Source organism: Papaver somniferum, chromosome 4, assembly GCF_003573695.1.
Source record: "Papaver somniferum cultivar HN1 chromosome 4, ASM357369v1, whole genome shotgun sequence".
Classification (NCBI taxonomy): domain Eukaryota; kingdom Viridiplantae; phylum Streptophyta; class Magnoliopsida; order Ranunculales; family Papaveraceae; genus Papaver; species Papaver somniferum.
The window spans coordinates 139,926,713-139,953,843 of NC_039361.1; the positions used below are offsets into that span (position 1 = coordinate 139,926,713).

Here is a 27,131-nt window from a genome sequence, read left to right on the forward strand (position 1 = left end):
CACAGACTGTTTGCAACAGTGTATTGGTGTTGCAAAACAGCTGTTACAGAAAAACTGTTGCTTTGTCGCCGATTTTAAGACCCTAGAATAAGACTGCCCTGAACAGCTTAATGTTCTTCAGCTGTTAAACAGCGACACTTTTCTGCGACTGTCTACCGAGAGTCAATGTTCTTCAGCTGTTCTTCTTCTTCAACAGCAGCAGCAGCAGAAACAGAGTTTGGTAAAGCTCTGATTTCTTCTTCTCTGGCTCTCCTTAGGTTCCCAAATTCTCGACACCTCTTCTATATGACCCAAGACATCTATTTATATCAAAAATATCGATTAAATCTCTCCCAAATCTTCCAAAATCTTTTTCCTTCTCTTCACGGCCAAGTTGCGACAATTTCTTGTTTTAGGATTTCTACGCGTTTCTGAGCTTTCCTTTTTATTCTAAACTCTTCCTTAGATAGATACAAATCTTTGGGAAGGTTTACAACGTTTTAATCACTCTAAAATTCCCTAAAACAGGTCACACACGTGACTTTCCATATTTTCTTGTTGTGAGAAAAATCCGTCGTTTGAGCCCATTCTAATCGATTTAAACACCCATATCAGATTCCTAGACCCATAAGGAGTCTATCCTATGAAAATCAGAGGTTTAATCGACCTCAAACTCCTTCAAATCACAATTGCCAAAACTGCTCTTTAACTGCATTTTTTTCCCGCCAAAATCCTTTTTTTTTAATGTTGAAGATGGTTGCCCCTTATCCAGAGTAGGGGTGCGATTAGAAACTGCCTGGAAATGGGATGCTCCTTAGTAATTAGGTTACCCCTTATCCAAAGTGAGAGTCCGAATAGCAAATGTCCTCCGGGTGCTTTCCGACAACTTTTCGAGCCAATTTTTTCCAAAAATGTTTATTAGCCAAAAATACCTACAAATAAACAAAACACCATAATAAGTACAAAAAGGAGCCCTAACAATATATAGAATCAAGACAAATCGGACACAAAAATGTGTCTATCAAATACCCCCAAACCTATTATTTTCTAGTCCTCGAGCAAAAATAAAATAGAAATAAAATCCTAACTCACTGTCGCAGGCATCGTCGATTGCATTTAGCGTATGCCATAAGCCTTTAAACCCCTAGATGTCCCTAGTGGCGGAGTGTTGTCTCCGGAGGGATTACCAGAGGTATACCCACAAAACCTTTTTACTCCAGACCCTAGCTATCTACACAGAACCTTGGAAGGCACTAAAGAATCTCCTTGGTTGGCATACTTATTGACTACAAGAGGAAGTACCCTGATGCGAAATTCCAATTGTTGTACACGAGTTTGTACTCAAGCATACTAAAATTCATATGAAGTGACAGAGCTCTACTTAGATAGTCGCACTATGGACATCAATATCCGGAGTTAAAACTAATCACATGGATAGATCAAGAAGATGGATATAGAAAAACATAGATGGTTTTGATGTTTACTAGGTGAACGGTGTTTCTCATATCTGTCTGAAGGCCTCCGCCAAAATGAACCTATCCTAATGGACTGAGATACTAGTCTGACTAATATTAACACACTAGCATATACAAGGGAACCAGGATTGATAATCCTAACTCTAGGTCAACACAACTGGCATATACAAGGGTTCAAGTGGTCGACTTTATTGAATTTATTCCAGTTGGTCTGATGGTCTGGTCTTTTTTTTTCAACTTTTTTTTTCTTTTCCAACTCTTTTTTTTTTTTTTTGTATCTCAATCATTCTAATTCACCCTAGCATTGGTAACAACTTGAATCGTGAGCCCCACCTAATCACTTAGAGAAACATAGTTTAACAACAAAACAAAATAAAAACAGAAGTGAAAAGGACTCAACGAGATATGGTGAAACTATCATGTTATTTCTAACACCTGAGCTCTATGCTTTTATGAATAGACTCTTTAGATGTTGCCATCTAGTCAGATTGGTTCCTCAACTCCTACAACCAAAATGCTTCCATCCACTTAGATTGGTTAGTGCCATCCTTAATAAGCATAAATTTCTAGGCTCTGGAGTTTAATTGTGCAACTAAAAAGTTTCTCCTATACCCCCAAACTGAAATCTAACATTGTTCTCAATGTTCTAAAGATCAAATTAAAAGCATGAAAAAAGAGAAACTGTTACCATTTGAAGCAAAAGAGATAAGGAAAGATATTACCGTGTTGCATGAGAATGGGTTACCTCCCAAGAAGTGCTAAGATTAATGTCTTCAGCCAGACTAAGAAAGGATTAGTCACCTTATAAATTCATAAAGTAATAGCCGAAATATCTGTGGGTCATCAAAACCAAATAGAGCTATCACAAGTAAAAGGAATCTGCAACATGCCAAGAAAATGAACAAATAAAGAACACCTTGTCTATCACCTACGAGTTTTGTTCTGTCTTTTGATAAATCAAGGTGAACAGGAACCAATTGATACACCGAACTTATATTCCCGAAGAACAGCCTAGTAATATCAATCACCTCACAATAATCTTAATCGTATGGAAGCGAAACAAGATATTGTGGAATCACAAACAATGAGACCAAGATGTTTGTGACTACTTTTTATCTTACCTATCGGATATTAAATCTCGAGCAAATCTTAGGGAAGATAGTACTCACCACGATAGAACAAAGTAAGATCAAAACACGCAACTACATAGAAAATAGTTGGGTCTGGCTTCATAATCCCAATGAATTCTTTAAGTCGTTAACTTATAATGGTTTTAGGAAAAACCTAACTTAAAGGAGAATCGACTCTCGTCGCAACTAGTATCACACAGGAGGTGTGAGGATTAGGTTTCCCAGTTGCTAGAGTTCTCCCTTATATAGTCTTGAAATCAGGGTTTGCAATCAATGTTACCTTGGTAACAAAGCATTAAATATTCACCGTTAAATGAAAACCTGATTAAAGTCAGGATAATATCTTTCAACCGTTAGATCGAACTTAGCTTGTTATACACAAACGAATTGTGACTTAATTTAGATATGGGTAACCGTACCTAAAAGAATTGTGACTCAAATGAAACTAGTTATGGAGTTGCTAAATTATTTATATTCTCATAGAATTATACAAGACACAATTGAAGCAAAATCGATTTTGATTCACATGAATCAATTCATGAAAATTATATCCACGGTTTGCAAAAGATTTCATTCCTTAATATATAAATGTATTAGTTCATGAACAAACCGATTTTAGAACTTAACCCACTCAATATGCAAACGTGTATGCATACCTAAGTTGCCAGACATAGTTTGGGTTCGCCAGTATGCGAACAAGTATACATACCTCCAAACGTAGTTGAATTCCCGGTCTTGAATTTTACTCCGGTACGCATACAAGTATGCATACTAAATTCCCGGAATTTCAACTAACCAACCAATACGCATACAGGTATGTACTATGGTTCCCGTACTTTGAATAAACTGCAACAGTTAGCATACAAGTACGTATACTGTGTTATATTCAATCAATGGTTAATCGTTATAAAATTCATCTTAATCATTGAAATATTCTTGGAAGACAGGAATAGCTGTCTCATGAAAACTATTAGCTTCAAAGCAATTTTCAAGTGATCAATAGATCAATACGAAATATTCCGAGTCTATATCAAATGACTGTCTCACAAAAATCATGTAAGATGTTACCAGGCGATTTTCACATGATCATCTTTTCACTTTCGTCAAGATATAAGATGAACTTGGTTAAAGCAACATCTTACCAACACATATTTCGAGAAATATGTAAGCGAGTTAAACTCAGCTCGAAATATCAAATGTGTATAAATTAAAGTCTATATAGTTATACGACTTTTTTCTCAATAGGAGATAGAATAGAAATAGGCTTCTGAGTGATAGATGATTTCAAGTCTCCACATACATTTTGTTGATGAAGTTCCACAAGCTTCCCTTAATAGTTCTTCGTCTTCAATCGATGAACACCGTGAAGTCTAATGCTAAACTACACATTCTATCCTAATCCGAGACATAGCTATAAGTAGACTAGAAATCAAAACTTATAGTTTTGGCAACTAAACTTGATAACAAGCTTGAGATAACAACGCTTGCGAGTTCAATCGAGCAGTGCTCTAACAATCTCCCCTTTTGTCAATTTTAGTGACAAAACTATCAATACATATGGATTACAAAATAAATAAACTTTGTAGCTTCTCATCCAAATCTTGATTTCTTGGTTCTTCAACATTAGTCGAAATCTTCGTAACTTCCAAGTACTCCAGTGATTCTGAACGTGTTCAACTCAGCATCATAGTTGTTGAATATCCGTAGCCATAACAATAAGAAACCATTGTTCTCAATTATTGTTATACAATGTCATACTATTATTACACAGCATCAAAGTCCAATTGTATCACAACTTTGACAATAATACTACGGTGATATGTATCACTCCCCCTTAGTCAATACTTCATCTCACAATGAAAACCACTCCCCCTTACATAATGATCCGTAAACCATATGTATTTGTAGTTTGAAATACACATTAATTCTCCCCATTTTTGTCAATATAAATTGGCAAAGGTACGAAAACTAGTGGGATCATAATGAAATTCTCATAGATCTACTTCATGAGTAAAGCAGAACATATCAACTTTGTTTCGATGATTTCACATAGTCGAAACTTAGTGTATTCATCAAGGAGTTTATAAAGATACAAGAAAAGTCCTACAATATTCCACCGCCGCACTCCCTACAAAGATTTGGCAATTAAGCACAAGTTCAAATAAGAACTCTCTCCCATAAAATGTCATTCCCGAAAGAACAACAAGAGTGACCTTACTTTTGCAATAAAATAAGGATTTCTTTGGACATTAACAAATACATGAAACATGAATTTGTATCCAAAGCTTAGTCATATATATTTCGAGAACTAATTACCAAGATAAACTTGACTCGAATTTCTTTATATTTCGAGAACTAATCAGTTATGCGAAAACGTCTCATAGATAGAAAGATGAATATAACTTGATAAATAGGTGGTTCAGTCTTCACTTACCTTTTGTTGAAGAAGTTCTGCAAAATCTTCGGTTGATTTTCGCCTTCAAACGGTAAAACGTAATGATGATTGTCGTGATGTTCGTTTCTTAACTACACTTTTATCTTAATCTGAGACTTAACTAATTATAGACTAGAAATCAATATATAGTTTTGACGACAAGCTTGAGATAAAATCACTTGTGAATTCGATCGAGCAATGCTTTCACATAGTCATCAACCATTACCAAAACATATTTCTTTCCTCCAACTGCTAGTTTGGATCGGGCCAAAGAGATCCATCTGAATTAAATCAAGAGGTAGTTTTATGGAAATATTTTGTGATGACTTATGTGGAGTTATTACTTGTTTATCCTTTTGACAAGCACCATACCATTGACCTTGGCATTGATATTGATGTTGGGTACTCCCCTGACAAGTTAGTTAGAGCATAGCTAGGTTGAACTCACCAAGCGTTGATATGTCAATTTTGGTTGTCATATTTTAGTATCAAAACTCATCTAGAGTTGCTTGATTAAATACTAGAGTCAACTTCGTTTAGGTTAGACTAGAAAGTCTAGGAATGTTGAGACATACAAGTATTACTCTGAAGACCTGGAGAATGTGAAGAAGTAGCGAACTACAACGACGATATCATCCTTCTACTTGAGGTTAGTAATACTGATATGAACTTGTTTCATTCCTAACGTATCTTTCTGCTCGTGCTATATTGAAAAAATAACTGCGAAGCTGTATATACTGTACATATTGTATAATAATCCAGTGATATGACATGATCATAATAGTATTATCATAGTATTATGGAACCAGACTACGAATTATAACGCTTATCTTTTGAACTTCGTAGATATGACATCTGAAAAATCGGGGGTCCAACAACCACACCAAATTTTTCGTTTAGGCAATCTGTTTGGACTAACTCCAATATAATTCTAAGAGAATCAACTAGACAGTCAGACTCTGTTAGAGCACTGCTCGGTCGAACTCGCATGCATTGCTATCTCAAGCATGTTTGTCAATGTTAGTGATCAAAACTATAAGTCTTGATTTCTAGTCTACCTATATCTAAGTCTCGTACTAGGATAGAAAGTGTAGTTGATCTCAAGACTCTATGGAGATCATCTTACAAATACCAAGAACTACTCAAGGAACTGGTGGAACTTCATCGACTAAAAGGTATGTGGAGACTTGAACTTATCTGTCGCTCAAAAGTCTATCTACTCTATCTTCTATCTTGAGACAAAGGTCGTTTTGCTATATAGATTTCGATTATACACATTTTCTGTTTCGAGCCGAGTTTATCTCGCTTATCTATTTCTCTAAATATGTGTTGGTAAGCTTTCGCTTTGGCCAAGTTCATCTTTACTAGTGACAAAAGTCATATTAAGTTTCAATTACTTGAAAATTTCTTTGACGAAAAATAGTGTGCGAAAAACAACTATATAACATCCTCTAAGAATGTTTCAATGATTTAAATGAGAGTTTAGATTATATAACCATGGTTGGATATAAGCATTGTGTGGTAACTCATACATGTATAAGTCCTTATTCCTTGAACCAAATATGCATATTTTGCTGCTCAGGAAAACCGGAACAGAGTCCGCGAACCCAGTCCGCGTACTGTGGGAGGTTCTCTTCCCGAAAAAATCTGCTGGAGTTTGTGAATGGTTTACAAACTTATTCCGGGTACTTCAGTTCGCGTACCCATCCGCGTACTTAAGTTAGTTATTTTCTAAAAACGATTATTCGTGAACTTAAACTTATATAAACTAAGGAATGCAAGTTTGCAAACCGTGGCTATAAATTCATGAATCGATTCGAGTGAATCAAATCGTTTTTGCTTCGATTGTGTCTTGTATACTTCTATAAGATCTAAGAAATTGAACAACTCTCTAACTAGTTCATCTAAGAAATTGGGGCACACAGATTATGTTTGGTAAGGCTGTAGAATTCGACTGGATTCTTCTAACAAGGTATGTCTATAAACCTGAGCAAATTTTGTGTTTTTATTTTCTTAGAGTACTTATAATGATCCATGTACCTTTCTTATTGTCCATTTCTACCTAACTTGATATGTGTTTAAGGTTCTTAAATGTTTAGGTTTGAAAATAATAGTTCGGGATGTTTGGACTACATGGTACACTTACCATGTATGCATAACATCATTTAAAATCAAAATACAGAGGTTTAAGTACGCATACCAGTTTGCATACTGCTCCAGGATACGAAATTTCGTTTGGAAACCCGTCTGCATACTTGACGTCGATATTCGGTAAATTTGTTTTGGTCGTAACTTCTTTGTCCGAACTCGGAATGACCTCATTCTTTTTGAATTATATTCCTTTTTGAATGAGTTTAGGTTGGTCTTTGTCCCGTATTTTGTTTTTGATTAATTTTCTCTGTTTCGTCGCACTTGTTCTACTTCTACTGGACTTGGGCACTTGGATTCTTGGAATAATTCTCTTATAAGCTCATTTGTAGATTTTACAAGAATGATGTTGGTGAATCACAAAGAAGGAAGTTCAAGAATAGGCAGTAGTACGCATTTCTATGGGATTCTTGAATGTTCACAATCATCTTATGTGAACTATGATGCATGGTCTTTAATGAATTTGTACGTTCTTGTTTGTTAAGAAAATATTTTTATACGCCTTTGGTAACCACTCTTGGTGTAAATCCGTGCGAAAAAGATTGATTCCACCTTCAAAGGGAAAAGATTATTTTTGCAATTTAATCTTTATGATTTTACATAATGCAAATTGTTATGCGATATGTTGTTTACGTCCGCGAACCTGTGACTGTCCCATACTTGGTCAAAAGTTATCTCTATTATGTCGGTATGAAATTATTGATAGAATATAGAATGAACTTGTGACATTACAAAAGTTAAAGCCTTTTATGTCATTGTTTGATGGAAGAAAGGATAAAACTTTTGTTTACAAGGATTAAGTCTATTACATGTCATTGTGCAAATAATGATGAAAAATAGAATGAATCCTTGTCTATTCCGCAGTATTGGTCAATCTCCGATCCATATTTTTGTACATATACTGTGCGGCTCCGTAAGTTCTCTTATATCGAGCATGACCAATTGAATTGATCACACTCTTGTGGTAATTTAGTTGTGTATTCCGATTGAATTAATCATGGGTTTTCTTGTGGTTAATTTAATTGAGTATTTTTGGATTCAAATTCATATTCTTATGTGATTTGTTATGTCCAAAGAAATCCTCTTTTTTTTTGTGAAAGTAAGGTCGCTCTTGTTGTTCTTTCGGGAATGACATCTTATGGGGGAGAGTTCTTAATTGAACTTGTGTTTAATTGCCAAATCTTTGTGGGGAGTGCGGATGTGGAATATTATAGGGGTTATCTTGTATCTTTATAAATTCCTTGATGAATGCATTTAGCTTCGGCTATATGATGGCATCTAAAAAGTTGATATGTGCTTTCTTTTGGTCATGAAATGTCCCTATGGAAATTTCATTAGGATCCCACTAGTTTTCGTACCTTTGCCAATTTTATTGACAAAAAGGGGGAGAATTAATGTGTAGTTCACACTACAAATACATATGGTTTTCGGATCATTATGTAAGGGGGAGTGGTTTCCATGTGATATGGAGTATTGACTAAGGGGGAGTGATACATATCATCATAGTATTGTTGTCAAAATTGTGATCCAATTGAACTTTGATGATGTGTAATAATACTATGACATTGTATAACAATGATTGAGAATTCTTGTTTTCTCATTGTTATGACTACGGATTTTCAACAACGGTGATACTAAACTTACAACCTTTGGGATCATTGGAGTACTTGGAAGTGACGAAGATTTCGAGTAATGTTGAAGAACCAAGAAGATCAGGCATGTGGAAAAGAAGCTACAAAAGTTTATTTATCTAGTTTTGTATTTCATATGTACTGATAGTTTTGTCACTAAAATTGACAAAGGGGGAGATTGTTTAAGAACTTCGTGGTCGAACTCGCATGAGTTTCTATCTCAAGCATGTTTGTCAATGTTAGTGATCAAAACTATAAGTCCTGATTTCTAGTCTACTTACAGCTATGTATAGGACTAGGATAGAAAGTGTAGTTGAGCTCAATACTCCATGGCGATCATCATACAAAGACGAAGAACTACTCAAGGAACTGGTGGAACTTCATCGACTAAAAAGTATGTGGAGACTTGAACTTATCTATCACTCAAAAGTCTATCTACTATATCTCCTATCTTGAGACAAAAGTCGTTTTGCTATATAGACTTTGATTATACACATTTGCTATTTCGATCCGAGTTTATCTAGCTTATCTATTTCTCGAAATATGTGTTGGTAAGCTTTTGCTTTGTCCAAGTTCATCTTTAATAGTGACGAAAGTCATTTTAAGTTTCAATTACTTGAAAATTTCTTTAACGAAAAATAGTGTGTGAACAACAACTATATAACGTCCTCTAAGAATGTTTCAATGATTGAAATGAAAGTTTAGATTATATAACCATGGTTGGATATAAGCATTATGTGGTAACTCATAAATGTATAAGTCCTTATTCCTTGAACCACAATATGCGTACTTTGCTGCTCAGGAAAACCGGAACAGAGTCCGCGAACCCAGTCCGCGTACTATCGGAGGTTCTCTTCCCGAGAAAATCTGCTGGAGTTTGTGAACTATTTACAAACTTATTATGTGTAGTTAAGTCTGCGTACTTAAGTTGGTTATTTTCTAAAAAGGATTATTCGTGAACTTAAACTTATATAAACTAAGGAATGCAAGTTTGTAAACCGTGGCTATAAATTTTATGAATCGATTCGGGTGAATCAAATCGTTTTTGCTTCGATCGTGTCTTGTATACTTCTATAAGATCTAAGAAATTGAACAACTCTCTAACTAGTTCATTTGAGTCATTTGAACTAGTTATGGTGAAGAAGAATATGGTTGATATGAAAGTGCTCATATGGCTAACCATTTAGTTAACTACTGTTGAACCAACTAGATGTACATGTTTGGGTACGGTTACACAAACCTAAATAAACGTGCATTTCATTTGTGTGTAACAATCTAAGTTTCGATCTAACGGTTGAAAGATATTAGCTTGAATCTAATCAGGTTTTCATCTAACGGTGAATATTGAATGCTTTGTTACTAAGCTAACATTGATTGCAAACCCTGATTTTAAAGACTATATAAGGGAGAACTCTAGCAACTGTGAAACCTAATCCCCACACCTCATGTGTGATACTAGTAATATTAGCTAGAGTTGATTCTCCTTTAACCTTAGGTTTCTACCGAGACCCTGTAGGTTAACGACTTGAAGACTTCATAGGGATTGTGAAGCTTGACCGATACTACTTTCCTGTAGCTGTGTGATCTGATCTTGATGTTTATATCGTACTAAGTACAATCGTAATATTGGCTTGAGATTGATTTCTCCGATAGGAAAGATATAAAAGAAGTCACAAAAATCTTCGTCTCATCGTTTGTGATTCTGCAATATTTTCTTTCGCTATTCGATTAAGATTATTGTGAGGTGATTGATAATACTGAGTTGTTCTTCGAGAATATAAGTCTAGTTTATCAATTGGTTCCTGTTCACCTTGATTTATCAAAAGACGGGACAAAAACTCGTAGGTATTTCTGTGGGAGACAAATTTATCTATTATCGTAGACTTTTCTGTGTGATACAGATTTTTTTATTAATGTCTTCGACTTTGGGTCGTAGCAACTCTTAGTTGTGGGTGAGATCATCTAAGGGAATCAAGTGCATAGTATCCTGCTGGGATCAGAGATGTAAAGAGCGCAACTGTACCTTGGATCAGTTTGAGATTGATTGGGGTTCAACTACAGTCCATACCGAAGTTAGTTTGTAGTAGGCTAGTGTCTGTAGCGTCGTAATACAGTGTGTGTTCAATCTGGACTGGCTCCCGAGTTTTTTTTTGCATTTATAATTTCCTCGTTAACAAAAATTCTGGTGTCTGTGTTATTTCATTTCCGCATTATATTTTGTTATATATTTGAAATATCACAGGTTGTGCGTTGAATCAATCAATCGGGAAATCAAAACTTTGGTTATTGATTCAAAATTGATTGATACTTGAACATTGGTCTTTGGTAACGTTCAAGTGATTTCTCTTGTATTCAATTAGACTCGCAGATTTCTATTTGCTTGAGTAAGTATTGAATCGAGAAATAGAGATATAACTCTTTGATATACTTTTATTAAGATTGAGCCTGATTATCTAGTTGATTCTATTAAAAGTATATTGGAGTTAATCCATACATATTGCTAATCTAAATATTGGGTGTGGTTGTTAGACCCCCGCTTTTTCAGACTCAATCAAGGAAAATATATTCACGAGTTATCTCTAAATTTCTCAAATCAATCTGCAATTGAACAAATAGAAATTTGTGAGCCGGATTAATATGAGAAATAACTTGGATGGTACCAAAGACCAATATCCAAGCGTCAATCAATTTCAATCAATAACCAAAGGTTGGATTCACCAATTTATTGAACTACGCACAACCTATGATATTTCAATTATATAAAAATATAATGCGGAAAGAAATGACACAGACACCAGAAATTTCGTTGACGAGGAAACCGCAAATGCAGAAAAACCGCGGGACCTAGTCAATATTTGAACACCACACTGTATTAAGCCGCTACAGACTCTATCATACTACAAGTTAACTTCGGATTGAAATGTAATTGAGCCCTAACCAATCTCACACTAATTAAGGCACAGTCGCGTTCCTTACGCCTCTGAATCCCAACACAACTCTACGCACTTAATTCCCTTAGCTGATCTCACCCACAACTAAGAGTTGCTACGACCCAAAGTCGAAGACTTGATAAACAAATCTTTCTCACGCAGAAAAGTCTATTGAATAGATAAATATGTCTCCCACAGAAATATCTACGAGTTTTTGTTCCGTCTTTTAATAAATTAAGGTGAATATGAACCAATTGATACAGCAGAGTTATATTCCCGACGAACAACCTAGTAGTATCAATCACCTCACAATAATCTTAATCGAATGGTAGTGAAACTAGATATTGTGGATTCACAAAGAATGAGACGAAGAGCTTTGTGACTACTTTTTATCTTACCTATCGGAGATAAAATCTCGAGCAAATCTTAGAGAATATAGTACTCAATACGATAGAACAAAGTAAGATCAAAAGACGCAACTACAGAGAAAATAGTTAGGTCTGGCTTCAGAATCCCAATGAAGTTTTTAAGTCATAACCTATAACGGTTTTAGGAAAAACCTAGGTTAAAGGAGAATCGACTCTAGTCGCAACTAGTATCACACAGGAGGTGTGGGGATTAGGTTTCCCAGTTGCTATAATTGTCCCTTATATAGTCTTCAAATCAGGGTTTGCAATTAATCAATGCTACCTTGGTAACAAAGCATTCAATATTCATCGTTAGATGAAAATCCGATTAGAGTCAAGATAATATCTTTCAACCATTAGATTTACTTAGCTTGTTACACACAAATGGCCTTCATTTAGATATGGGAACCGTACATAAATGTGTACACTTGGTTGGATCAACAATAGTTAACTGAAGTTATCCATATGAACACTTTCATATCAACCTTGTTCATCTTTATCATAACTAGTTCAAATTACTCAAATGAAACTAGTTATATGGTTGTTCAATTGTTTATATTCTCATAGAAGTATACAAGATACAACTGAAGCAAAATCGCTTTTGATTCACTCGAATTCATGAAAATTATAGCCACAGTTTGCAAAGATTGCATTCCTTATTAAGTAAATATATTTTTTTCATGAGTATGTAAACATACATAACCAATATTAGAACTTAACCCACTCAGGTAAGCAAACGGGTACCCATTCCTAAGTTCCCGGACTTGGTCTTGTTCGCCAGTATGCAAACGGGTACGCATATTGTCGTTCATGACCGAACTCAGTTGAATCAGTACGCATACTGGTATGCATATTATAGTTTCCGGACTTCAACTGTTGAATCAGTACGCATATGGGTATGCATACTAAATTCCTGGACTTGGAATACACATGCAACAGTTAGCATACAAGTATGCATACTGTGATGTATCCAATGAAAGGTTAATTGTTCTAAACTCCCATTTCAATAATTGAAGCATTCTTGGAAGACGGAGTAGCTGTCTCACACAAACTATTAGCTTCAAAGCAATTTTTCAAGTGATCGAATGATAAATACTAAATATTTCGAGTCTACATCAAATGACTGTCTCACAAAAATCATGTAAGATGTTACCAAGCGATTTTCACATGATCATCTTTTGACTTTCGTCAAGAATAAAAGATGAACTTAATTAAAGAAAAAGCTTACCAACACATATTTCGAGAAATATGTAAGCGAGTTAAACTCAGCTCGAAATATCAAATGTGTATAATGTAAAGTCTATATAGCTATACGACTTATGTCTCAATAGGAGATAGAATAGAAATAAACTTCTGAGTGATAGATGAGTTCAAGTCTCCACATACCTTTTGTTGATGAAGTTCCGATGAATGCCATGAAATCTAAAGCTCAACTACACATTTTATCCTAATCCGAGACATATCTATAAGTATACTAGAAATCAAGACTTACAGTTTTGACAATTAAACTTGACAAACAAGCTTGAGATAAAAACGCTTGCGAGTTCGACCGAGCAGTGCTCTAACAATCTCCCCCTTTGTCAATTTTAGTGACAAAACTATCAAAACATATGGATTACAAAATAAATAAACTTTGTAGCTTCTCATCCAATTGCTTGATTTCCTTGGTTCTTCAACATTACTCGAAATTTTCGTCACTTCCAAGTACTCCAGTGATTCTGAACGTGTTTAACTCAGCATCATAGTTGTTGGAGATCCGTAGCCATAACAATATATAAAAACAAGATGTTTTCATATTGTTTTACAGTGTCATAGTATTATTACACAACATCAAAATTCAATTGTATAACAACTTTGACAATAATACTCCAGTGATATGTATCACTCCCCCTTAGTCAATACTTCATCTTAAAATGAAAACCACTCCCCTTTACATAATGATTTGTAAACCATACGTATTTGTAGTATGAACTACACAATAATTCTACCCCTTTTTGTCAATATAAATTGGCAAAGATACAAAACCTAGCGGGATCATAATGAAATTATCATAGATATACTTCATGACTAAAAGAGAACATATCAACTTTGTTTCGATGATTTCACATAGTCAAAACTTAGTGTATTCATCAGGAGTTTATAAAGATACAAGAAAATTCCTATAATATTCCACAGTCGCACTCCCCACAAAGTTTTGGCAATTAAGCACAAGTTCAATTAAGAACTATCCCTCATAAAAAATGTCATTACCGAAAGAAAAACAAGAGCGACCTTACTTTTATAAGAACAAAAGTATTTCTTTGGACATTAAAAAATCACATGAAACATGAATTTGTATCCAGAAAAATCAATTAAATTAGCCACAACGGAACCTCAACGATTAATTTAATCGTAAATGCTCAACATTAGAAAACTTACGGAGCCATATAGTACTTTCACATATAAGTGGATCAGGGAAAGATCAATTCTACGAAATATTCAAAGATTCATTCTATTTTTCATCAATATTTGCATAATGATATATCATATACTTAATCTTTGCAATTCAAAAGTTTATTCTATTTTACATCAATATTTGCATAATGACACAACATACTTAGCTTTTGACATATATGGGTCAATCTAGTTCACGGACGTAAACACTTGTATCCCATAACATTATTTGCAATATATAAAACCAATAAAGATTAATACTGCAAAATCATGTTCCAAACAAACTTTAGAATTTAAATAAATAAATCTAAAAACATTGCAAGATGAAAATCGTTGGCAATAGCTATGTGTAATCACTATATATTCTATTCAAAACCCTTGTTATCCTTCATATAACACAAGAAAATTCTCATAAGAAGTTTCCTAGACATTATGACCCCTGAAATATTCTTTATCGTCCCCGAGCTCCTTGTCTTCAACAACCATTGGAACATAAGGTTCATGAAGAAAGGAGTCAATTCCAACAAACCTTCTTGACTGATGCCGAGACAGAGCCTTCTGAATTTCAAGAGTTCTTAGAACAATAGCCTTTATTTGTTGAATCTCCTTCCGTGTTTCCTTCAACTCTTCAAGAACACCAGAAAACTTTTGAATATTAGAGGGGATAGCCCTTGGTTTCTTCATATTCTTCTTTTTTCTCTTTAAAGTTGTAGAGGAATGAGATTTATCTTTTTCCTTCATGATTGATGGCTTAAAAATCATATTAATATCTTTTCCATCAGGAGACATGATTCTTGGAGTCTCCATTGCAAATATGGGATTGTGAGAATACACAAAACAGACTCTACAAGCAGTCTTGTGATAAAAAGAGTTTTCAAGGAAGGAAAAAGCAATGTAGGGTTACGGAACCTTTATACAAGTAATGGGATTCACGTATGACCAGTTTACATGCCTAAAAAAAGTTGTATTGTCAAATTCAACACTCTTTCAATAATATAAAAGGGAAATCCTTTTCATTACCAATTGATGATATAAAGGATTAACAGAATTCCAGAAAACCAAAAGAAAATAAAACAAAGCCTGAATTCTGCTCAACTCTTCTCTCTTTGACCAGGAACATGAGACAATATGCACTTTCAACACAATCAAGTTGTGTTGGGGTGACAATAATCTGCCCACCATTCAATTCTTGTACGGAATTCTTAATACCCTTTTCGTGAAATGTTTAGACCTAGTTCTTTTCAGGATAGGTCTAATCATTTCTTAGAAATTAACTTTTTCGGAGAATTGAGTTTACTATAGATGAATTAAACTTCTGAACAAGTTTGAGCTTGTTTTCTAATCGATCTCCTCTCCTTTGAAGTTTATTGACATATCTTATCTTATGTTTGTACTTGTAACATTTAGAGGGTTCATGACCCTTAAAAGTACAATAAGAACATGTCAATGTGGGGGACGATCCAGTCACCATAGATGAGCATGTTGCTAATAAAATTGAGGTACCTGAAACATATAAAATAGAATTTTCAGTAGACAGGGAAAAATCCATTTTTATCCTCCATAGTGGTTGACGAAGTTTCTCCAGGGAGAATATCAAGATTGATGGACGTATTGCTACAATTATCAAAATCAATATTTTCACCAAGGAGTGCAATACTGGATTTTTCATCATCGTTTGAATCATAGTGATCAGACATTTTATCAAGAGTTGCAGCAAGACCTTTGTTCCCAGTGTATTTTCTAGGATTTGGACACTCATTAGGAGAATGACCAAAACCTTTACACTTGAAGCAATGTGGCATATCATCATCATCAGTATCAACAATGTCTCTGTTTTTCGGAGGGGCACGGTCATGAGGTTTGACTGATGACCTGGGTTTATCTCTGATGAATCGTTTACTTCTCTTCAAAAGAAGATCTCTAAACTGTCTTGTGATCAGTGAAACTGAATTGTCAAGATATTCATCTAATGAATCCGTCTCAATGTGATCAACTACATAGTTGCCAACACTTTCACTTTTGTCAAGCAATTTAGTGTTTTTTTATGCTTTGAAAGCAATATCCTGCCCAGATTTGGATGTACGATCATGATCAAAGATCTTTAACTTCCCAACAAGAGTATTCTGGAAAGAGTATTAAGGTTATTTCCTTCAACAATGGCATGTTTCTTAGAATCGTATTTAGCTGGCAACAATCTGAGAATTTTCATCACAATGTCCTTTTCAGGAATAGTCTTACCCAATGCAAAATATGCATTAACAGTTTCAGACACATTGTGATTAAACTCATCAAATGAATCTTTATCAGGCATACGAAGGTTTTCCAAATCAAAATTTAGGTTTTGAAGCCTAACTTCTTTCTCAGAGGAATTTCCTTCGAATACAATTTCTAAGATATCTCAGGCTTCTTTAGACTTAGTGCACATAGTCACATGGTGCTGAAGATCTGGAGTAATGGCATGGATGACAGCATTTAATCTGTCAGAATTTTGCTTTGCAGCGAGAATCTCGGCAGGATCATATGCACCAATATCCTTTGGAATAGTTACATCGCCTTCTGTAACAACCGGAGGATCATAGCCATTAACTACACGAACCCATGATTGAAAATCACGTGCTTGAATAAAGGCACGCATAGAATTTTTTCACCATAATTAATTTGAGCCATCGAAGACTGGTGGTACGTTTATAGAGTTAGTGTTTCTGTCCAAAGAGTCAGATTGCTACAAACACAGACTTATGAGGTTTTAAACGTGTTTTCCTGCTCTGATACCATTTCAAAAAGCGGGGGTCTAACAACCACACCCAATATTTCTTTTAGGCAATCTTTATGGATTAACTCCAACATAATTCCAAGAGAATCAACTAGACAGTCAGATTCAATCAAGGAAAATATATCCAAGAGTTATATCTCAATTTCTCAAATCAATCTGCAATCAAAAAAATAGAAATTTGTGAGCCGGATTAATATGAGAAATAACTTGGATGGTACCAAAGACCAATATCCAAGCATCAATCAACTTCAAATAACAACAAAAGGTTGGATTCACCAATTGATTGAACTACACACAACCTGTGATATTTCAATTATATAAAAATATAATGCGGAAAAGAAATAACACAGACACCAGAAATTTAGTTAACGAGGAAACCGAAAATGCAGGAAAACCCAGGGACCTAATACAGATTTGAACACCACATTGTAATAAGACGCTGCAGACACTAGCCAACTACAAGTTAACTTAGAATTGGAATGCAGTTGAGCCCTAACCAATCTCACACTGATTAAGGTACAGTCGTGTTCCTTACGCCTCTTGAACCATGCTGGATTCTGCGTACTTGATTCCCTTAGCTGATCTCACCCACAACTAAGAGTTGCTACGACCCAAAGTCGAAGACTTGATAAACAAATCTGTTTCACACAGAAAATTATATTGAATAGATAAATTTGTCTCCCACATAAATACCTATGAGTTTTTGTTCGGTCTTTTGATAAATCAAGGTGAACAGGAACCAATTGATACACCGGTCTTATATTCCCGAAGAACGTCCTAGTAATATCAACCACCCCATAATAATCTTAATCGTATTGAAACAAAATAAGATATTGTGGAATCACAAAAGATGAGACGAAGATGTTTGTGACTGCTTTTTATCTTACCTATCGGAGATTAAATCTCGAGGAAATATTAGAGAAGATAGTATTCAACATGATAGAACAAAGTAAGATCAGAAAACACAACTACAGAGAAAATGGTTGGGTCTGGCTTCAGAATCTCAATGAAGTATTTAAGTCGTTAACCTATAATGGTTTTAGGAAAAACCTAGGTTAAAGGAGAATCGACTCTAGTCGCAACTAGTATCACACACGAGGTGTGGGGATTATATTTCCCAATTGCTAGAGTTCTTTCTTATATAGTCTTCAAATCAGGGTTTGCAATCAATGCTATATTGGTAACAAAGCATTCAATATTCACCGTTAGAAGAAAACCTGATTAGACTCAAGCTAATATCTTTCAACACTTATATCAAACTTAACTTGTTATACACAAATGAAATGTGACTTCATTTAGGTATTAATAACCATACCCAAATATGTGTACATGGTTGGCTCAAGAATAGTTAACCGAAGTTAGCTATATGAATTCTTTCATATCAACCTTGTTCATCTTAATCACAACTAGTTCAAATGAAACTAGTTATGGAGTTGTTCAATTGTTTATATTCATAGAAGTATATAAGACACAATTGAAGCAACATCGATTTTGATCCACTTGAATCAATTCATGAACATTATAGCCACGGTTTGCAAAAGATTGGATTCTTTAATATATAAATGTATTTGTTCATGAACAAACCGATTTTAGAACTTAAACCACTCAAGTATGCAAACGGGTACGCATACTGTCTTACGTGACCAAACTCAGTTGAATTATCGGACTTGAATTGTTAATCCGGTACGCATACGAGTACGCATACGAGTACGCATACTAAGTTCCCGGACTCAACTATCAAACCAGTATGCATACTGTTAGAGCACCGCTCGGTCGAACTCGCAGGCGTTGCTATTTCAAGATTGTTTGTCAAGTTTAGTTGCCAAAACTATAAGTCTTGATCTCTAGTCTACTTATAGCTAAGTCTCGGATTAGGATAGTAAGTGTAGTTGAACTTTAGACTTCACGGCGTTCATCGAATGAAGACGAAGAACTACTCAAGGGAACTTGTGGAACTTCATCAACAAAAGTTATGTAGAGACTTGAACTCATCTATCAATCAAAAGCCTATCTACTCTATTTCCTATTTGAGACAAAAAGTCGTATTGCTATACAGACTTCAATTATACACATTTGGTATTTCGAGCCGAATTTATCTCGCTTATCTATTTCTCGAAATATGTGTTGGTAAGCTTTCGCTTTAACCAAGTTTATCTTTTATTCTTGACAAAAGTCAAAAGATGATCATATGAAAATCGCCTTGTAACATCTTACATGATTTCTGTGAGACAGTCATTTGATGTAGACTCGAAATGTTTCGTATTGATCATTCAATCACTTGCTCCTTGCCAGTATCCACAGTAACTTTATTAATAACAGAAGAGCTACTAGTTGCAACATCCAGCAATTTATTCACACTTAGTGGAAAATCATCATTCACTAAATTCTGAAGAATATGAAATTTACCTGTATTTTCATTTTCATTAACATTACCATTCTCAGTTGAATTCTCCAATGGAGAGAGAATAGCATCCACTACTCCATCTTCACCAAAAATTTCATACTCAACTCTATTATGCTTCTGAGTTTTTGGAGTGTAGAAAATATTAAATCCAATAGGTGTTTCAGCATTCTTCTCTTTAAGTTTCCATATTCTCCTTTGCATCTTTGGTTCCTCACCATTAATATCTTTATCCCACAACCTTACAATGACTGCAGAAACTAGGAATTTTAGGAATTTGTACCTCTTGTTCAAAACTGCCATATTTGGTTTTGACTAAAACTTGATTAGGAATTTTTTTAGCTAAATCCACTTCAACTAAAACACTGGCATAATATCCAACTTCCCTTTTAAGACTTGTGTCATCCACCTTTATAGCTCTTCCAATTGCATCACCCAAAGACATAAGTATCTTTTCTTTCCAATATTGAATAGCCAATCCAGGAAAATTAACCCATACAAATGTTGTTGTAGTTTTCTGAGCAGCTGGGTTAAAATTTTGTTCCCAGAGTTTTAGTTTAAGAATATGAGAATTAACTTTCCACAAACCATTCCAAATATATTTCATATCTTTTTCATTTGTTAATTTGACGATGAAAAAACCTTTTCCAAGAGGAATTAGTTAGTAAGTACCTGTTGCATTCCATTGTTTCCTCAAAGATTCTTCAGCAGCAGCAAATTTTAATTTGACGAAATCTAATATTAAACTAAATTTCCATTCACTAATACTTTCATCAATTTCCTCATCAGATATATATAAAGATCGAACAGGATTAGAAACTTCACCTTCGATTCTCTTCTCTTTAGGTTCAGAAAAGAAAATAAAGTTGGGGTTATTCAAAATCGATCACATATTTTGATGAACAAACCGAAATTCCTTTTACAATCCACCAAAAACTTAAACAGAAATCTCTTTCAGACAGTCTAATTATCCGTAACTAAGATCAAACTTTAAATCAACACCATTCATTGAATTTAGTCGAGAAATTCACCTGAATTAATGGAGAAAGAGATCGAAATCCGATGCAGAAAACGAGAAAAAAAGTCGCCGAGTTCGTCGCCCGATTTGCAGACCGCAACTCACCGAGTCTCCAAATGTTACCGATAAGTGTACTCATAAATGAGTATCTTTCTATATTTATTTATTTAAATTCTAAAGTTTATTTGGAATATGATTGTGCATTATTAATCTTTATGGTTTCATATATTGCAACTTCTTATAGGATATATGTGTTTGCGTCCGTGAACTATGATTGTCCCATACGTGGTCAAAATTTAAGTCTTTCATATGTCATTATGCAAATATTGATAAAAGATTGAATGAACTTTTGACAAACAAAAGTTAAGCCTATTATGTCACTATGCAAAAATTGATGGAAGATAGGATGAACTTTTGTTTACAAAGATTAAGTCTATTATATGTCTCTATGAAAATATTGATGAAAAATAGAACGGATTTTTGAATATTCCGCAGTATTGGTTTTCATGGTCCACATCCTTGTGTGAATACTGTGTGGCTCCATAACTTTTCTTATGTTGAGCATTTCTGATTAAATTAATCATGGGTTCTCTTGTGGTTAATTTAATTGAGTATTTTGGATACAAATTCATATTTCATGTGATTTGTTAATGTTCAAAGAAATCCTTCTTTTCTTGTGAAAATATGGTCGCTCTTGTTGTTTTTTCGGGAATGACATTTTATGGGGGAGTGTTCTTATTTGAACTTGTGCTTCATTGCCATACCTTTGTGGGGAGTGCAGATGTGGAATATTATAGGGGTTATCTTGTATCTTTGTAAACTCATTGATGAATGCATTTAACGTCGGCTATATGATTGCATCTAAACAAAGTTGATATGTGGTTCTCTTTTGGTCATGAAGTATCTCTATGAAAATTTTATTAGGATCCCACTATTTTTCGTACCTTTGTCAATTTATATTGACAAAAAGGGGGAGAATTAATGTGAGGGGGAGTGGTTTTCATGTGAGATGAAGTATTGACTAAGGGGGAGTGATACATATCACCATAGTATTGTTTTCAAAGTTGTGATACAATTGAACTTTGATGTTGTGTAATAATACTATGACATTGTATAACAATATGAAAACATCTTGTTTTTATATATTATTATGGCTATGAATCTCCAACAACTATGTTGCTGAGTTGAAAACGTTCAGAATCACTGGAGTACTTGGAAGTGACGAAGATTTCGAGTAATTTTGAAGAACCAAGGAAATCAAGCATTTGGATGAGAATCTACAAAGTTTATTTATTTTGTAATCCATATGTATTGATAGTTTTGTCACTAAAATTGACAAAGGGGGAGATTGTTAGAGCACTGCTCGGTCGAACTCGCAAGCGTTGCTATCTCAAGTTTGTTTGTCAAGTTTAGTTGCAAAAACTATAAATCTTGATTTCTAGTATACTTATAACTAAGTTACGGATTAGGATAATAAGTGTAGTTGAGCTTTAGATTTCACGGTATTCATCGAATGAAGATGAAGAACTACTCAAGGGAACTTGTGAAACTTCATCAACAAAAGGTATGTGGAGACTTGAACTCATCTATCACTCAAAAGTATATCTACTCTATCTCCTATTTGAGACAAAAAGTTGTATTGCTATATAGACTTCAATTATACACATTTGGTATTTCTAGACGAGTTTATCTCGCTTATCTATTTCTCGAAATATGTGTTGGTAAGGTTTCGCTTTAACCAAGTTCATCTTTTATTCTTGACGAAAGTCAAAAGATGATCATGTGAAAATAGCCTTGTAACATCTTATATGATTTGTGTGAGACGTTCATTTGATGTAGACTCGGAATGTTTCGTATTGATCATTTGATCACTTGAAAATTGACTTGAAGCTAATAGTTTGTGTGAGAAATCTATTGTCGTCATCCAAGAATGTTTCAATGAATTGAAATGAGGGTTTATAACATGTAACCATGATTGGATATAAACATAGTGTGTATTCACATTTATGTAAAGTCCAAAACCGGGAACCATGGCATGCGTACCCTTACGCGTACTGGTTGGTTGTTGGAAGTTCGGAAACTAAGTATGCGTACTCGTACGTGTACTGGCGGAAGTTCAAGTTCCGTGAATTTCTGCTGGAGTTTGGAAGTGTAAAATGATATGTGTACCCGTACGCGTACTGGCGTAACCAAACTCAGTTCGGCTACTTAGGAATGCGTACCCGTTTGCATACTTAAGTATAAGGCTGCATAAGGGCTGGTACGGTCCAGGTTTATTATGGAACCGGTCCCTATACCTGGTGTTTACCGTTACTTCATTTTGAGGACATGTACCAGTAAAACCGGCCCGGTACAAGTCCAGTACCGGTATTTACCCTGTCTCTTGTCTGTGCAATTTCATACAGTAGAACACAAAACTTGGGTTCTAAAAAATTAATTATAGTAGAACACAAATTTAAAGTCCAAATTGAACTCTTTATTTAACAAATTACAGTAGAACACAAATTTCATTGCAACAAAATAATTCAACAGAAGCATGCCTATAGAATTTCACCATCCTTCTAAACAGTACTTCAAACCAAAACCCCGCTTCTATAATAGAAGCAAACCCATCTGTGATGCCACTTAGAGAAAGAAAAACCTTGAATCTCCATGAGTTCAGCTTGCTTCGTTAGCAGTTTTCGGTGAAGAATAATTTTAATCAATCGATTGACAATATTAACTGCAGAAAATCGAAGTAACAAATTGACTAAAACTCCCAAATTTAATGAAATCTCTCAAAAATCCCCAAATTCAAACAATCCCATACTTTTAAAACCCTGGATTTAACAAAAGATTGCTGACCCAAAGATTTTTAAAAAAAATAAAATATGAACAATATGTAGCAACAACTTTAACTTTTTCACGGGACACAAAGAGAAATAAAAAAAAACCCTGAGAAATCAAAACAAACCTCAAACTGTAACATCCACTTCCTTTCTTTTCTCACACAAGTCCAACATATACTTACGGGGATACTAGATCTAGATCCAAAAGAAAAACAGAAGAAGTAAGGGGAAGGTCTATTTGGATTTTCAATTCTTCATCATGTTCTGCGAAGGAGGAGAAGAAGGCAATGGTATGAGGAAGAAGAAGAGGAAAAAAAGAATGAAGTGAACAAACTGCGAAAGAGATTTTTAATCTTAACCTAAAACCAATAGCCCATATTTAATCCTATGAATTTATCAACGGTTTATATTAACCGGTTCTTTTGGTCCGGTTCCTACCTGTACTCCCCCTAGAACCAGTGTCTGTACTGGTCTACTCCGGTTTTTATGTTTCAGTCCCCGTCCCTGTACCGTTTACTCTGATTCTGGTTCGGTACCGGTCCGGTTCTTTCGGTTCCATTCCGGTACATGGACTATAGACCGGTTCTTGTGCAGCCTTACTTAAGTAGGTTATGTTCTTAAATCGGTTTGTTCATGAACTAGTACATTTATATAATAAGGAATGCAATATTTTGCAGACCGTGGCTATAATGTTAATGAAATAATTCGAGTGAATCAAAATTGATTTTGCTTCAATTGTGTCTTGTATACTTTTATGAGAATATAAACAATTGAACAACTCTCTAACTAGTTTCATTTGAGTCATATGAACTAGTTATGATAAAGATGAATAAGGTTGATATGAAAGTGTTCATATGGCTAACCATTGGTTAGCTATTGTTGAACCAACTAAGTGTACACGTTTAGGTACGGTTATCTTTATCTAAATGATGGTACATTTCATTTGTGTATAACAAGCTAAGTTCGATCTAAAGGTTGAAAGATATTAGCTTGAATCTAATCAGGTTTTCATCTAACAATGAATATTGAATGCTTTGTTACCAAGGTAACATTGATTGCAAACCCTGATTTGAAGACTATATAAAGGAGAACCCTAGCAACTGGGAAATCTAATCCCCACACCTCCTGTGTGATACTAGTTGCGACTAGAGTCGATTCTCCTTTAACCTTAGGTTTTTCACGAAACCCTGTAGGGTAACGACTTGAAGACTTCATTGGGATTGTGAAGCCAAACCCAACTATTTTCTCTGTAGTTGCATGTTCTGATCTTGTTGTCTTCTATCATGATCGAGTACTATCTTCTTTAGGATTTTCTTGAGATTTATTCTTCGATAGGCAAGATTGAAAAGTAGTCACAAACATCTTCGTCTCATCGTTTGTGATTCCACAATATCTTGTTTCGTTAATCGATTAAGAGGAGAAAGAACCCGATGGAGAATGGGTTAGGGAGTGTTTGGGTATAGGTGTTAGGTGTAGTAGTGTTGAGCGGTTGTAGCAAATTCGGTGTCCAGCGAAGATGATACGTTGGATGATCACATCTGGATTGAATCGAACGGCTAAGATGGAACAAGCTTGCAGCGACCATTGGATGCGTGAAACAACAATTCTGACGGCTTAGATTGGAGTTAGGTACTATGATGTTTGACAGGAGCTTCAAGATTTGATTCTCGGTGATGAGGCGAACGTTGGATGATGTGATGGATCTAATCTGACGGCTCTCATGGAAATGGGTATGGATATTGGAAATGGATTTGGGTAAGGGTTTTTGGGCCTTGGGTATGCCAAGCCCATATCTTCTTTAAGGACAATTCTTCCTCTTCAAGCCCACTTGTAGTTGATCCGGCTCTTGCAAACATCATTCTTCGCTGCCTTTCTGTGGGAGTCTTTGCCGTTTCTTTGCTCTTTTCGCTCCGTGAATTAACCAGGATTTATTTAGTACCTAAAAATGCGAAATTAATTGAGAAAAGTATTTATTCTTGAAAACAAAGAAAACAAAGAATATGGGATAAAATGGAGCGTTAGTGCACAAATGATGAGTTAAATGCCAATAAAAAGGTGCAAATATATACAATATTTGGCACTCATCAAATACCCCCAAACCTGAATTTTACTTGTCCTCAAGTAAAACAAAACTAAGGAAATCCTACCTATACCACTGCCGCTGGTCTCTCGATTGCATTTAGCGAATGCAATAAGCCTTTTAAACCACTAAGTGTCCCTAGTGGACGAGTTGAAGTCTCGTGAAGGTTTTCTTAGAACGTACCTACAAAGTTCTAGGACAAAATATAAGCTCAGATTCCATGAAATGTGACATGTGCAAGACAGTAGAAGCTCACAGCAAAATGGAGATGTCAATCTAGCTATCAAAGGTACAATCCTAGCACTGATAACAAATAAAGACATGCGATAAGAGTGTAAAGTGTATCTACACATGTGTAAAGAAAGATCGGATGTTATGACTACTAATCACCAAGAGATAGTTTCTCAGGCTAAGAACCGAGGTCGAAATCTAGCTAGCTGTCCGGACTTTACGAGAATTGTGAATGAGTTGGAGGTATTTCACAATTACTCGCGTTGTACATCAATGGCATACACCCTTCCTTGCTTATAACACAAAAACACAAAAGATGACTCTTTACATGACTCTTATTTACATTGACTACTCTCTTTTATTTTTGGAACAAGAGAAGATGGAATTGATAAATACTTGATTTTCTTTTTTATTTTATTTTTTTGAAAAAAATATTTACAACATGGTAACTCTTTTGATACATAAGTAAAAAGAAACAAAAAAATTACATGACACTTTGCAAGAGGTAGCCCTTTTTGATGCACCCAGTTAAATTCGATGGTTGTCTTTCTTAATGTAACCTCCACCTTCTATCCCAACCAACCAAAGAACAAGCTAGTCAAGTTTCGTTCAGTATTCTAAAGTGATTGGAAATCGTGACTTCCGATAGAACACCTCAAGGATGAGGCTATACATGTATTGGTAGATCGTGTGCGTGCAAGTTTCTTATCACTATGTGAATTGTGCTAGAATCAGGGTGCCTAAATATCTAGACTAAGAATCCTTATGTTTACATACATGCACAAGAGTCAACATTTCAAGGTAAATGAGCTCCATTTTTATGTTTTTCTTTTTTCGAATTTTTTAATTTTTAATTTTTAATTTTTAATTTTTAATTTTCAATTTTGATTTTTTAATTTTTTCATTTTTTTTTTCAAAAAGAAAGAGTTCTGTATTCAATTATAGCATGTTATCAAAGTATCTACTTTCCACCCCCAAACCTAAACTAAACATTGTCCTCAATGTTTCAAAAGATAAACATGATTATAACACATACCATGAGAACGATGCTAAGTGTAGAAAAAGGAAAGAGATTATCGGATATTGGCGAAAGCAAGTTTTGAACTCCATTATTCAAGGCAAAACCCAACAGTAACTCAACTGAATTCACATTGGGTTAGCACAATATATACAAGAAACATATGATTCCACTAAACATTACCTACCAGATTATATACAAAAAATTCACTATAT

General features: G+C 34.8%; 1 long non-coding RNA gene across 1 annotated transcript; it reads right to left on the reverse strand.

Annotated features, from left to right (window-relative positions):
- Positions 1–23,213: 23,213 nt before the first annotated feature.
- Positions 23,214–23,940, reverse strand: LOC113274316. Its single transcript, XR_003322948.1, has 2 exons — positions 23,713–23,940; positions 23,214–23,481 (listed from the first exon to the last, which is right to left on the reverse strand). It is a non-coding gene; the product is annotated as an uncharacterized LOC113274316 (long non-coding RNA).
- Between the last annotated feature and the right edge of the window lie 3,191 nt (positions 23,941–27,131).